We start from the raw sequence: 13751 nt of genomic DNA, 5'->3' as shown, positions 1-13751 counted from the left end.
AGACTAAAGAAAAATCAGTACGCATACATAGGTTCAAAATAGTTCAAATGGCTCTCAGCACCATGGGACTTAACATCTGAGGTCATCAGTCCCCTAGACTTGGAACTACTTAAGCCTAACTAACCTAAGGGCAGCACTCATATTCATGCTCGCGGCAGAATTCGAACCTGCAACCATAGCAGCAGCTCGGTTCCGGACTGAAGCGCTTAGAACCGCTCAGCCACAACGACCGGCCACGTTCATAGGATTTGTCGACATGGAAAAAGCGTTCGATAATGTAAAGATGCCCGAAATTCTGAGAAAAATAGGATTAAGTTACAGGGACAGACGGGTAATATTACAATATGTACAAGAGCCAAGAGGGAATAATAAGAGTGTACGATCAGCGACGAAGTGCTCGGATTAAAAACGGTAAAACATGGATATAATCTTTCGCCCCTACCGTTCAGTCTATGCATGCATCGAAGAAGCAAAGTATCGGCAATGGGATTAAAATTCAAGATGAAAAAATGTCAGTGATAAGATTCGCTGATGACTTTCCTCAGTGAACGTCAAGAAGAATTACGAGATCTGTTGAATGGGATGAACAGTCTATTGAATACAGAATGTGAACTGAGTGTAAAATGAAGAAATAGAAAAGTAATGACAAGTAGCAAAAATGAAAAACGTGAGAAACATAACGACAATTTGGAGATCACGAAATAAAAAACTTTAAGCAATTCTGCTACGTAGTAGAACATAGAAAGCAGGCAGAAACTGAGAAAAAGGGGATTTCCAGCCAATGGAAGCCCACGAGTATCAAAAGTATGCCTTAATTTGAGTAAGAAGTTTCTGAGAATATACGTTTGGAGCACAGCATTATAGGGTAACGAAACACGGACCGTGGGAAACCCAGACAGAAGAGAATCGAAGCCTTTGAGATATGGTGCTACAGAAAATGTTGAAAATTTGGTGGATTGATGAGGTAAGGAATGAAGAGGTTCTCCGCAGAACCTACGAGGAGAGGAACATACGGAAAATACTGACAAGAAGTAGGGACACTGAGATAGGACTTCTGTTAAGGCATCAGGGAGAACTTCAGTGTTACTAGAGGGAGCTGTAGAGGGGAAAAACTGTAAGGGAGGCAGGACAGTGACTGGAATACAACCAGCAAATAACTGAGAACGTAAGTTGCACTAGCTACCCACAGATGAAAAGTTTGACACAGGAGAGGAATTCAGGAATTCGTGGCAGGCCACATCAAACTAAACAGAAGGCTCGTGATTTTAAAAAAAAAATTTAAAAAAATAAAAAAAGTTCCATTACTTGTGTACAGACGAAGTGACCCGCTTAGCATAGACCAGTGTACAGAAGTATATCAAATAGGTTTCTGGGCTGGAATCCGTAACGACAACTCCTTTATAGGTAGCATGAAGTTGCTAGCAGAGCAATAACTAAGACTGATTGTCGTATCCGTAGCACGTAAACATTATGAGCCCAAGAGCAAAATATTTCGTCCGTCTCTAAGCATGACAAAAACATCGCATTCGCTACCAAATACTACTTCAGGGGACAGCAGCAACTGGTTTATAATTTTTTTGTGGCAGCAGTGGAGGGCAACAAGTGGCCACGGCCTTTTTTTGTAACTGGACGCTGACTGGCATAACTGTCAAACTGTATCTCATGTTTCGCGGTGCGTTTTATGTATGAGCAGAAGACGATAGGCTAAACACCTAAAAAAGGCGCGGCGACCGGTTTTTGGAACACGCGCATGCGCTATTAGAGGTCAGCTTACACGCACGTTTTCGCCGTCGTCGGTGAACCCCCGAAGCCCACACTCGCCTGGAACCGGTCCTGTTTTGTTTTCACTAACACGTGACACTGAGACGCAGGTACACATGCGTGTCTGTAACCGTCGTGCTGCTCCGAGAAGTTCACACGTGATCAATATAGCATTCTCGCGCCTGACGTGTTTTAGTCCTGTCCGTCCCTGAATGCTTAAGGTATAAAAGCTCCGATCTGCCGAAACGTTCACCATACTCGTTGTGAACAGTGAGCTGTCATCTTACCTCGGCGACATGAAGAGCTTCCTGGTAAGTATGCAGTACAGGTACTACTAATAATCACTCCTTTATATTGTTTTGAACGTTTACCATTGTCTCGAGGACGACCAGATATTTCTGTACAACCGAAAATTGCGTGATAATGCTTATGTTACGTAGACACAAATTGGTGGAATAATGTAGTAGCATTTCAGAAAGACGGTAATACAATTTTACCAATATAGATGAAGGGATCGAGGCAGAACAGCTTACGATGAGTAGGTGCGCATTCAAACCGCCGTATTTATGTCCCTTTCCGAATATAACAGGTTACCGAGAGTCCTATAATACGGATAAAATAACTTCCGTACACTGCACAATGTTTAATAAAACTTACGCTCATTAGTCGTTACACCGCTTCTCTCAACTACAGAAGATGTTTCTCATCTAGCTGACTCAAGTTTTCTTAGTAGAACTGATTTTCTGGTTTAGGCTGATCATTATATAGCAGTTAGAGAATTTTTCCCCCTTCTGCATTAAGAAGCTACATGAAAAAAATTTCTTTTTCTTACAGCATGTTATATCTCTTACTTCAGTGCGGCGGAAAAGCGACATACGTTAGGGCCCTTGGTAAGAGTATCACATACGGAGTTTTTTCGCGGTGTAAGCGCACATAAAACATTAAAATATTTGTTTGGAATCACGGAAGTGAAACCCTACATGTACGGAGCTTTCGACGAGCGAACGGTTATATATGACTGTGAGGTACTGAATCAGCATACTCTAAAAGGAACCTAATTATTATCCGGTCTGGACTGGAAGATTGCCATTGTTAAGTGGTTTCAGTTACTTCGTGCACTACTTCTAAGTTACTCGTATTGGCAGCTGTTCTTAATTCCCATTCTGGAATATTTAATCCGTCTTCTTGTGAAGGAATTCCGCAAAACCGTGTTTAGAAACTCCGCTTTAGTGACAATGTCATCGGCAGCATTTCCCCTACAATCACACATTTACGGAATTGACGTAGGATATATAGTGTGTTCATCATAAGGATAAACCTGATGTAAACATTAAATCATGTATTCTTCCGCGTTTGCGTGAGTCTGATTGGATCTCGGTTTCGCGTGGAGCCGAAGCCACGCTGTGTCCGTTACAGTCAAGTACGATCATACAATACGTTTTATGTTGTGTTACACGTACAAAGGCTGAGCGATAATGCGGGACAACAGCTTTACCTGCGCATTTAACCTGGACGTCACTGGTCCAACTACAGTGCAATGATGGCAGTACTTGCAGTTCAGACGTGAAAAGAGACGAGCAGAGAAACAATATAGGTTCGAACAGCATTTAATTGTTAAACAGAATGAAATAATTTTCGGCAAAACTCTAGCACGACCACACGCTTCTTAGGTGAGCAGACGGAAAGCATAAAATGCTCTCTTTTTCACCTAACGTGGTATTCTAATTACAAACAAGAGTGATGAAAATTCTTAACTTAAAAGTAGGGTAATATTTCTGAGCGATCCATGTGTAATGCAAAAGCATACTGCGTATTGTTGAATACTGAAGCCACTGAAGGTATCAATTACAGTCGGTCGTCTCCTAATCTCTGAGCTCCTTCCTAACACCAATCGGAGAAATATATTTCAGTTCTGGAACTGTCATCTGCCACGTTGACGAGTCGATCAACAACGGAATACACGAAGCCACTCAGGCGCCGCCTTTTCTCCGCTTCTTTTATGACGTGCCGTTCTATATCCCGCCTGTGATATGTGAAAAAGCTGCGTGAGTTAGTTCCAGTGCGTCTTGTTATTTCTCGCGACAAATCGCTTAACTTGGCTCCAGATCAGTTCTGTTGGATCCATATCGAAAAGGTACAGAGGCAAATGTAAAAATGTAGCATTTTCATGGTGTGTTCGATGCTGTGAAAATGTATGTTTTCCAAGTTTCTATCGAGTACCGATTCCGCTATACATCCGATGTGGATTTGTATCTCAACTATATCAACTGTAACACGCAAAATTTCAACGCCAACTATTTTCTGTAAATTTATGAAAGACATTAAGTACAACTTATTTCTCGGCATTTACTGTGTTCCACACGCGTGTTTCACTACGGAGCAGCACGTAGCCTCAGACATTTTCATATTGCATATTAACAGCGCCACAATCAGGACACAACAGTACAGAGATTGTAACTGTACGCGTTTTTTTAAATAATAATTACACAGCTATAGCGTGATTAAGAAAACTTTGATGGCTGTTAAAACATCAAAAAATCTTAAAGTTTCGTTTAACGTAAATTAATAGTAACATATCTAATACATGAGTAGGACCTACTTCCGGGGGTGTAACAACACCAGTGTACGGATTCTACCGCATGTGACCAACCATCGCCTTTGTGTTTGTTTACATCAGGTTTATTCGTATGATGAGTAGAGTGTAGTAGACATTGTTGAATTTGAGGAATACTGAATCTCGCTACAAGCCTAAAAATAATTATACAGGGTGATTCAAAAAGAATACCACAACTTTAGGAATTTAAAACTCTGCAACGACAAAAGGCAGAGCTAGGCACTATCTGTCGGCGAATTAATGGGGCTACAAAGTTTCATTCAGTTGTTCATTTGTTCGCTTGAGGCGCTGTTGACTAGGCGTCAGCGTCAGTTGATGCTAAGATGGCGACCGCTCAACAGAAAGCTTTTTGTGTTATTGAGTACGGCAGAAGTGAATCGACGACAGTTGTTCAGCGTGCATTTCGAACGAAGTATGGTGTTAAACCTCCTGATAGGTGATGTATTAAACGTTGGTATAAACAGTTTACAGAGAATGGGTGTTTGTGCAAAGGGAAAAGTTCTGGACGGCCGAGAACGAGTGATGAAAATGTAGCACGCATCCAGCAAGCATTTGTTCGCAGCCCAGGAAAATCGACTCGCAGAGCTAGCAGAGAGCTGCAAATTCCACAATCAACTGTATGGAGAGTCCTACGAAAAAGGTTAGTTATGAAACCTTATCGTCTGAAATTGGTTCAATCACTGTCTGCAGCTGATAAGATTAAATGAATCGATTTCTGAGATTTTATCCTTGCTCAAATGTAAACAGATGAATCTTTCGTTTCAAAGATTGTGTTCAGTGATGAAGCAACTTTCCACACTAACGGGAAAGTCAACCGTCACAATGACTGTATATGGGGCACTGAGAATCCGCGGGAAACAACTCAGTATGAACGTGACTCGCCTAAGGTGAACGTTTTCTGTGCCATTTCGGCCAATAAAGTTTTTGGTCCCTTTTTCTTCGAAGGTGCTACTGTAACTGGACTACAGTATCTGGAGATGTTAGAGAATTGGCTGTTCCCTCAGCTCGAACAAGAAGCACAACAATTCATATTTCAGCAGGATGGAGCGCCACCACATTGGGACTTATCTGTCCGTAACTACCTGAATGTCAACCACCCGAGGCGATGGATCGGCCGCCAGGCAGCCCGTGACAGAGCACTTCATCACTGGCCTCCAAGAAGCCCTGATCTTACCCCCTGCGATTTTTTCTTATGGGGGTATGTTAAGGATATGGTGTTTCGGCCACCTCTCCCAGCCACCGTTGATGATTTGAAACGAGAAATAACAGCAGCTATCCAAACTGTTACGCCTGATATGCTACAGAGAGTGTGGAACGAGTTGGAGTAGCGGGTTGATATTGCTCGAGTGTCTGGAGGGGGCCATATTGAACATCTCTGAACTTGTTTTTGAGTGAAAAAAAACCTTTTTAAATACTCTTTGTAATGATGTATAACAGAAGGTTATATTATGTTTCTTTCATTAAATACACATTTTTAAAGTTGTGGTATTCTTTTTGAATCACCCTGTAGAATGGATGTGTCTTGTAGGAGACAAGGTAAGAGGTAGTGTAGCAAGTTCACATGTTCTGTGTTTCCCAAGTGTCTCGTTGCAGAAGTAGGCTCATTTCGTGACGCTTCTCCCTCCTCCTGCTGTGCGAGCGTCCCTGGAACTTTATTTGCATTTTGCTTTAAACTCTCCCCTTCACGCCGTAACGTGCTGCCCACTGTCGGACAGGTTGTCATTGCGGCGCTGCTGGTGCTGGCTGCCGTGTGTTGCGTGTCGGTGCAGGCCGCTGCGGTGGCCGAACCGGAGGCTGCGCACCACGGAGGACATCGCGGTGGCGGCGGCCACCATGGCGGCCACCATGGCGGCGGCAACTATGGCGGCGGCCACCACGGGCACCACGGCTGAGGGGCCTGACTTCACCACTGTAACTGCAATTCCTATGGCGTCAACTGGATTTCTTCCAGGACACCTGCAGTGCCAAAGCTGCTTGCTCTGCCAGATGTCATAATGAGTAAAGGCATCTGTCTGTATATATTGTAAACAATAAACACTTGTTCTTAGTATATGTGCTGTTTTTACTGGATTAAGAAATAGCAGATCCCATCCAGACCAAATTCTAAACTGTAAACAAATAATTGGGTAAATGAAACATCACGTACTCTTAAAGTGTTAGCACTAATATTTGCTAGTTTTAAAAACGCAAATGATTTAATATACGTAGACTCCCTCCTCAAAACGTTGAAGGAATTTGTAATAGATAGGAAAACTCTCGCAACAACTGCACCAACTTCCACAAACACAGTATATAAAGTTAAAGTTCTTGGAGCCACTTCTAGTGCCTTCCAAGCTGTATCAAGGGTCAGGCTATAGACAGTTTCTCACCATTATTATTCAGTTGTGTGGAGGAAAAAGAATGTAAAACAGAGGAATAAAACAAAACGTTAATAATTTCGTATGGCTGAATAGATCGAAAGAGGAAATAAGTTGTTACAGACGACCTCGTTATAATAGTTGTAACCATAGAGAATGAATGGAAAAAAAAACTAGAATTTCTGAAGCGAACAGTTGGAAGGGTGGATCTGCAAATGTCTTTTGAAAAGACAGATTATATTACGGATAAAATTAATGCACAAAGAATTTTAAAAACCAAATACGACAATTTCGAGGAAATAGACAACTTCAAATATTTGGATGAAAATGAAAAGTGAAAAAGTATCAGTTAAAATTAGAACTCAAAAAATGAAAACACCCTACACTAAAGTGATAAATCCGCGGAAGAAAGATTTTTTAAATATGTTGAACTGCGGTGTTACAAAACACGGATACAAAATGGCATTACAAGATTTAGAAATGAAAGAAAGTAGAAAGTTGCGAAAAATGTTAGGTCAAATCGTGGAGGAAGATGGTAGTTGTTTTTTGAGACCAAATAAATAAATACACACATTCTGCCCTACAATGAGTTCAAGGAAGTGCGTGTCATAACCTTTGGACCTCTAGAGAGGGTTAAGGAAGACAGATTAACAAAGAAGATCCACACATGCTTCCAAATGAGGAAAACAGACAAGGAGAATGGGTGGCGAGTGAAGACAAAAGATGTTGTGCTCCATACCTAGATTCTCAAAAATATATTTCTCAGCTTAAGGCCTATATTGGATACCAGTAGACTACTCTCGGCCAGAAATACCGTCCTTGCCCTGTGCTAGTCTACTTTTTATGTCCTACTTGCTTCATATCGCTTATTTTGCTTCCAAGATAGCAGAAGTCCTTAAATTCATCTACTTCACGAGAAATAATTTTGATGTTAAGTTTCTTGCTACTCCCATTTTGGTAGTTCTCATTACTTCTGTCTTTCTCGGTTTACTCTCAATCCGTATTCCGTCTCATTAGACTATTCACTCCCTTCAACAGATCCTGTAATTCCTCTTTACTGTCACTGGTTATAGCAATGTCAGCAGCGAATTTGATAATTGATATACTTCACCCTGCATTTTAATGCCACTCTTCTTTTATTCTCGTCATTGATTCTTCGATGTAGAGAGTGAGCAGCAGCGGCGATAGACTCCATCCATTTCTTACACCCTTTTCAGTACGAGGACTTCGTTCTTGGTCTTCCAGTATTATTCTTCCCTCTGATTCTTGTATATATTCTATATCACCAGTCTTTATCTTACTCATCTTTTCCACAGAATTTCTAACGTGTTCCACCATATTACATTCCTGAACGTTTCTTACAGATCGACAAATCCTATGAACGTGTCTTGATTTTTCTTCAGTCTTGCTTCAATTATCAAGTGCAACGTCAGAAATGCGTCTCTGGTGCCTTTACATTTCCGAAAGTCAAACTGATCGTCGTCTAAGAGGTCGTCAATTTTCTTTTCCTTTCTTCTGTATATTACTCTTCTCAGCAGTTTGGCAGCATGAAATGTTAAGCTGGCTGTTTTATATTTCTCGCACTTACCTGCCCTTACTATCTTCTGAATTGTGTGGATGCTTTTTTACGGAAGTCTGATAGTAGGTCGCCAGTCTGATAAATTCTACACACCAATCTGAACTTCGTTGCCACTTATCCCAAGAATTTTGGAAAGTCCTGTGAAATGTTATCTCCTCTGTTCTGCCTGATGTGGCACAGGAGTGGTAAGATACTGGCCCACAAATAGCAACAAAATAGTGTAAACAATTTCCTGCAACAGTACATATATAGCTGAAAGTGGGTTATTTCAGAGTCATGGAGCCACTTATACAAAAAAAAACCGTATAGGTGTAGAGAGTTTTATGTCGGGACAGATTGAGCGGGCAAAAAACACGAAAAGTAACTTCGCCTACGGTACCCTTAGAAATCAGCAGCAGCAGAATGTGCTCTCAAAAACAAACAACAAACTGGATTCGACGAGACATGTCTTATTAAACGGACTTACGTTTTCTGAGATGGTGTTGTAAATGGTGAAGTGAACGTAAAAATATAAATAAAGATGGTGGTTTGGAACTAAGCACAGCTTTGCACCCAGCCATCGGAAGGCTGAAATGGGCGTGGTGTTCTTTCAACGATATCATTATCTTGTACAATAGAGACGGCTGTAGCAGGCAGAGCAGGTAAAGTGGCAACTTCGTATTACTCTCTTGGAAATTCTTGCAGTAACTGGGGAACATTTAAAACTATTCGTGCTTCTTTGGTTTTGTCAGCGAGTTTCGTGGTGATAGATCCCTGCACTCCTCTGCAGTGAAATATTTTGTGGTTTTTCTATGTTTGGTGGAAGGCGAGTGACAGATCCATTTGCAGGTATTAAAAATACACTCCTGGAAATGGAAAAAAGAACACATTGACACCGGTGTGTCAGACCCACCATACTTGCTCCGGACACTGCGAGAGGGCTGTACAAGCAATGATCACACGCACGGCACAGCGGACACACCAGGAACCGCGGTGTTGGCCGTCGAATGGCGCTAGCTGCGCAGCATTTGTGCACCGCCGCCGTCAGTGTCAGCCAGTTTGCCGTGGCATACGGAGCTCCATCGCAGTCTTTAACACTGGTAGCATGCCGCGACAGCGTGGACGTGAACCGTATGTGCAGTTGACGGACTTTGAGCGAGGGCGTATAGTGGGCATGCGGGAGGCCGGGTGGACGTACCGCCGAATTGCTCAACACGTGGGGCGTGAGGTCTCCACAGTACATCGATGTTGTCGCCAGTGGTCGGCGGAAGGTGCACGTGCCCGTCGACCTGGGACCGGACCGCAGCGACGCACGGATGCACGCCAAGACCGTAGGATCCTAAGCAGTGCCGTAGGGGACCTCACCGCCACTTCCCAGCAAATTAGGGACACTGTTGCTCCTGGGGTATCGGCGAGGACCATTCGCAACCGTCTCCATGAAGCTGGGCTACGGTCCCGCACACCGTTAGGGCGTCTTCCGCTCACGCCCCAACGTCGTGCAGCCCGCCTCCAGTGGTGTCGCGACAGGCGTGAATGGAGGGACGAATGGAGACGTGTAGTCTTCAGCGATGAGAGTCGCTTCTGGCTTGGTGCCAATGATGGTCGTATGCGTGTTTGGCGCCGTGCAGGTGAGCGCCACAATCAGGACTGCATACGACCGAGGCACACAGGGCCAACACCCGGCATCATGGTGTGGGGAGCGATCTCCTACACTGGCCGTACACCACTGGTGATCGTCGAGGGGACACTGAATAGTGCACGGTACATCCAAACCGTCATCGAACCCATCGTTCTACCATTCCTAGACCGGCAAGGGAACTTGCTGTTCCAACAGGACAATGCACGTCCGCATGTATCCCGTGCCACCCAACGTGCTCTAGAAGGTGTAAGTCAACTAACCTGGCCAGCAAGATCTCCGGATCTGTCCCCCATTGAGCATGTTTGGGACGGAATGAAGCGTCGTCTCACGCGGTCTGCACGTCCAGCACGAACGCTGGTCCAACTGAGGCGCCAGGTGGAAATGGCATGGCAAGCCGTTCCACAGGACTACATACAGCATCTCTACGATCGTCTCCATGGGAGAATAGCAGCCTGCATTGCTGCGAAAGGTGGATATACACTGTACTAGTGCCGACATTGTGCATGCTCTGTTGCCTGTGTCTATGTGCCTATGGTTCTGTCAGTGTGATCATGTGATGTATCTGACCCCAGGAATGTGTCAATAAAGTTTCCCCTTCCTGGGACAATGAATTCACGGTGTTCTTATTTCAATTTCCAGGAGTGTATATGTTCTGACAATTAATTGCTACAAAGATGACAATACTTCTTATTTTAGACTTATAAAACAGACGTTTATGAATTGTTTAGGTTATGCAATTTCATTTTCAGTCAACATTTAGTGTCATCGCCTCCATTCGGGCAGAGTGACCAGTCACCTGACGGGGCAAAGTGGAAAAATTGCCACTTTGTTCGAACATATATCTTTTCATATAAGTACCTTGTTTCAAAACATCGCACTTGATAATAGGACAAGCGTATTTCGTAAAATAAGTATACTAAGCTTTGGTGTATTTACAGCTTGCTAAAAAGTTATGTTTTCTTACGGTATGTTTATGTTAAGACCCCATCAAATTATTTAAGAAAATTATTAAAACAACAATTAGATTCCCAAGCTATTTAATCAGCATTGGATACTGTTAGAAAAGAAAAGTTGACATTCGCTACACCAACTAAACCACTGAGTGTCTCAAGAAACACATTAAAAAGAAGAATTCTTAAAAGAAATAGTGGTGCTACTGAAGACGAGGAGATTCTTCGGCTCTTCAGATGTGTATTCAACTAAGAGCAAGTGGAAGAACTCCTTAACCATATTTTTAACATGGAACGATCATATCGTCGTAACTGCCGTCTGCTTCACGTCTGCTGTGCAGCGAGCTACCTTAATTTAAGTATTAACTGTATTTTTCTTACTTGTCACTTCTTCTTCCGTGTGTATTTGCTTTTAGGAAGCTTTAATTGCCGAGTGCTACTAATAGTTCCATAGATTTCGTGTTTGTTTTGAACACAGTCATAGAGTCCCTTTAGTCAACCATAGTGCCAGTAGTGCTAGTGTTTGTTTTCAATACAGTCCAGAGACAGGTAGTGCTATTTTCATTGTTTTCTACAAGAAGTGCCTAGCAACCACAGTTAAGTGAATAAACAGCCGCCTTTAGTGAATTAGCAGTCTAGTTAAAGGTTGATTAACTCTCTTCAGTAAATTGATTCCTTAGGATGGATAGGATGTGTGACTGCTGTGTACGGACGCAGGAGGAGCTGGCCACTGTTCGCGAACAGCTGAGCGTGTTGATGGCCGCGGTCAGCCGTCTTCAGGCTGCTGCCTCGGAGTGTAGCGGCAGTGGGGAGTCTGGTGCGTCGCAAGGTACACCCCAGGTGTTACATGCTTCACCCACTGTCCCTGCTGTCGAGACATCTTCGCGGGTACCGGGCACGGTTGGGCCACCCTCTCCCCTAGGGGAGTGGCGGGTTCAGCGGCGTTCGCGGCGCACGAGGCGGAGGGTCAATGTGGAGGCTGGCCGTGTGGCATCGCCCGCTCTGCCTGTGAGTGGACATGTGGCTGCTCCTTCAGCAAGGTCCGAGCAGGCACACGGGGGGAGGGGTTTATTAGTTATTGGGAGCTCCAACGTTAGGCGGGTGATGGAGCCCCTTAGGGAAATAGCGGGAAGGTCGGGGAAGAAGGCCAGTGTTCACTCTGTCTGCTTGCCGGGGGGTCTCATCCGAGATGTGGAGGAGGCCCTACCGGCGGCAATAGAGAGCACTGGGTGCACCCGACTGCAAATTGTTGCTCATGTCGGCACCAATGACTCCTGCCGTCTGGGTTCAGAGGTCATCCTCAGTTCGTACAGGCGGTTGGCGGAATTGGTGAAGGCGGAAAGCCTCGCTCGCGGGGTGAAATCAGAGCTAACTATTTGTAGTATCGTTCCCAGAACCGATCGCGGTCCTCTGGTTTGGAGCCGAGTGGAAGGCTTAAACCAGAGGCTCAGACGATTCTGCGGGGATCTGGGGTGCAAATTTCTCGACCTCCGCTATCGGGTGGAGAAATGTACGGTCCCCCTGAATAGGTCAAGCGTGCACTACACACCGGAAGCGGCTACAAAGGTAGCGGAGTACGTGTGGAATGCACATGGGGTTTTTTTAGGTTAGATACTTCCCTCCCTAGGCCCGACAAGACGCCTCCTGAGACGCGGCGAGGTAGGAGTAGGCAAAATGCAACAGGGAATAACAATATTAATGTGCTAATAGTAAACTGCAGGAGCGTCTACAGAAAGGTCCCAGAACTGCTCTCATTAATAAACGGTCACAACGCCCATATAGTACTAGGGACAGAAAGTTGGCTGAAACCAGACGAAAACAGTAATGAAATCCTAAACTCAGATTGGAATGTATACCGCAGAGACAGGCTGGACAGTGAAGGGGGAGGCGTGTTTATAGCGATAAGAAGTGCAATAGTATCGAAGGAAATTGACGGAGATCCGAAATGTGAAATGATTTGAGTGAAGGTCACGGTTAAAGCAGGCTCAGACATGGTAATTGGATGTCTCTATAGGCCCCCCTGGCTCAGCAGCTGTTGTGGCTGAGCACCTGAAGGATAATTTGGAAAATATTTCGAGTAGATTTCCCCACCATGTTATAGTTCTGGGTGGAGATTTTAATTTTCCGGATATAGACTGGGAGACTCAAACGTTCATAACGGGTGGCAGGGACAAAGAATCCAGTGAAATTTTTTTAAGTGCTTTATCTGAAAACTACCTTGAGCAGTTAAACAGAGAACCGACTCGTGGCGATAACATATTAGACCTTCTGGTGACAAACAGACCCGAACTATTTGAAAAAGTTAACGCAGAACAGGGAATCAGCGATCATAAAGCGGTTACGGCATCGATGATTTCAGCCGTAAATAGGAATATTAAAAAGGGTAGTAAGATTTTTCTGTTTAGAAAAAGTGACAAAAAGCAGATTTCAGAGTACCTGTTGGCTCAACACAAAAGTTTTGTCTCAAGTACAGATAGTGTTGAGGATCAGTGGACAAAGTTCAAAACCGTCGTACATAATGCGTTAGATGAGTATGTGCCAAGCAAGATCGTAAGAGATGGAAAAGAGCCACCGTGGTACAACAACCGAGTTAGAAAACTGCTGCGGAAGCAAAGGGAACTTCACAGCAAACATAAAAATAGCCAAAGCCTTGCAGGCAAACAAAAATTACGCGAATCGAAATGTAGTGTGAGGAGGGCTATGCGAGAGGCGTTCAATGTATTCGAAAGTAAAGTTCTATGTACTGACTTGGCAGAAAATCCTAAGAAATTTTGGTCTTATGTCAAAGCGGTAGGTGGGTCAAAACAAAATGTCCAGACACTCTGTGACCAAAATGGTACTGAAACAGAGGATGACAGACTAAAGGCCGAAA

General features: G+C 43.9%; 1 long non-coding RNA gene across 1 annotated transcript; it reads left to right on the top strand.

Moving 5' to 3' along the window:
- The first annotated feature begins 1805 nt into the window (after window positions 1-1805).
- On the top strand, window positions 1806-6425 carry LOC126481635 (uncharacterized). Its single transcript, XR_007587602.1, has 2 exons — window positions 1806-2072; window positions 6091-6425. It is a non-coding gene; the product is annotated as an uncharacterized LOC126481635 (long non-coding RNA).
- Window positions 6426-13751: the final 7326 nt, after the last annotated feature.

Source organism: Schistocerca serialis, chromosome 5, assembly GCF_023864345.2.
Source record: "Schistocerca serialis cubense isolate TAMUIC-IGC-003099 chromosome 5, iqSchSeri2.2, whole genome shotgun sequence".
In the NCBI taxonomy this organism is placed as follows: Eukaryota; Metazoa; Arthropoda; class Insecta; order Orthoptera; family Acrididae; genus Schistocerca; species Schistocerca serialis.
Note: the sequence above shows the minus strand (reverse complement) of the source record. Positions and strands in the feature narration are given on the sequence as shown.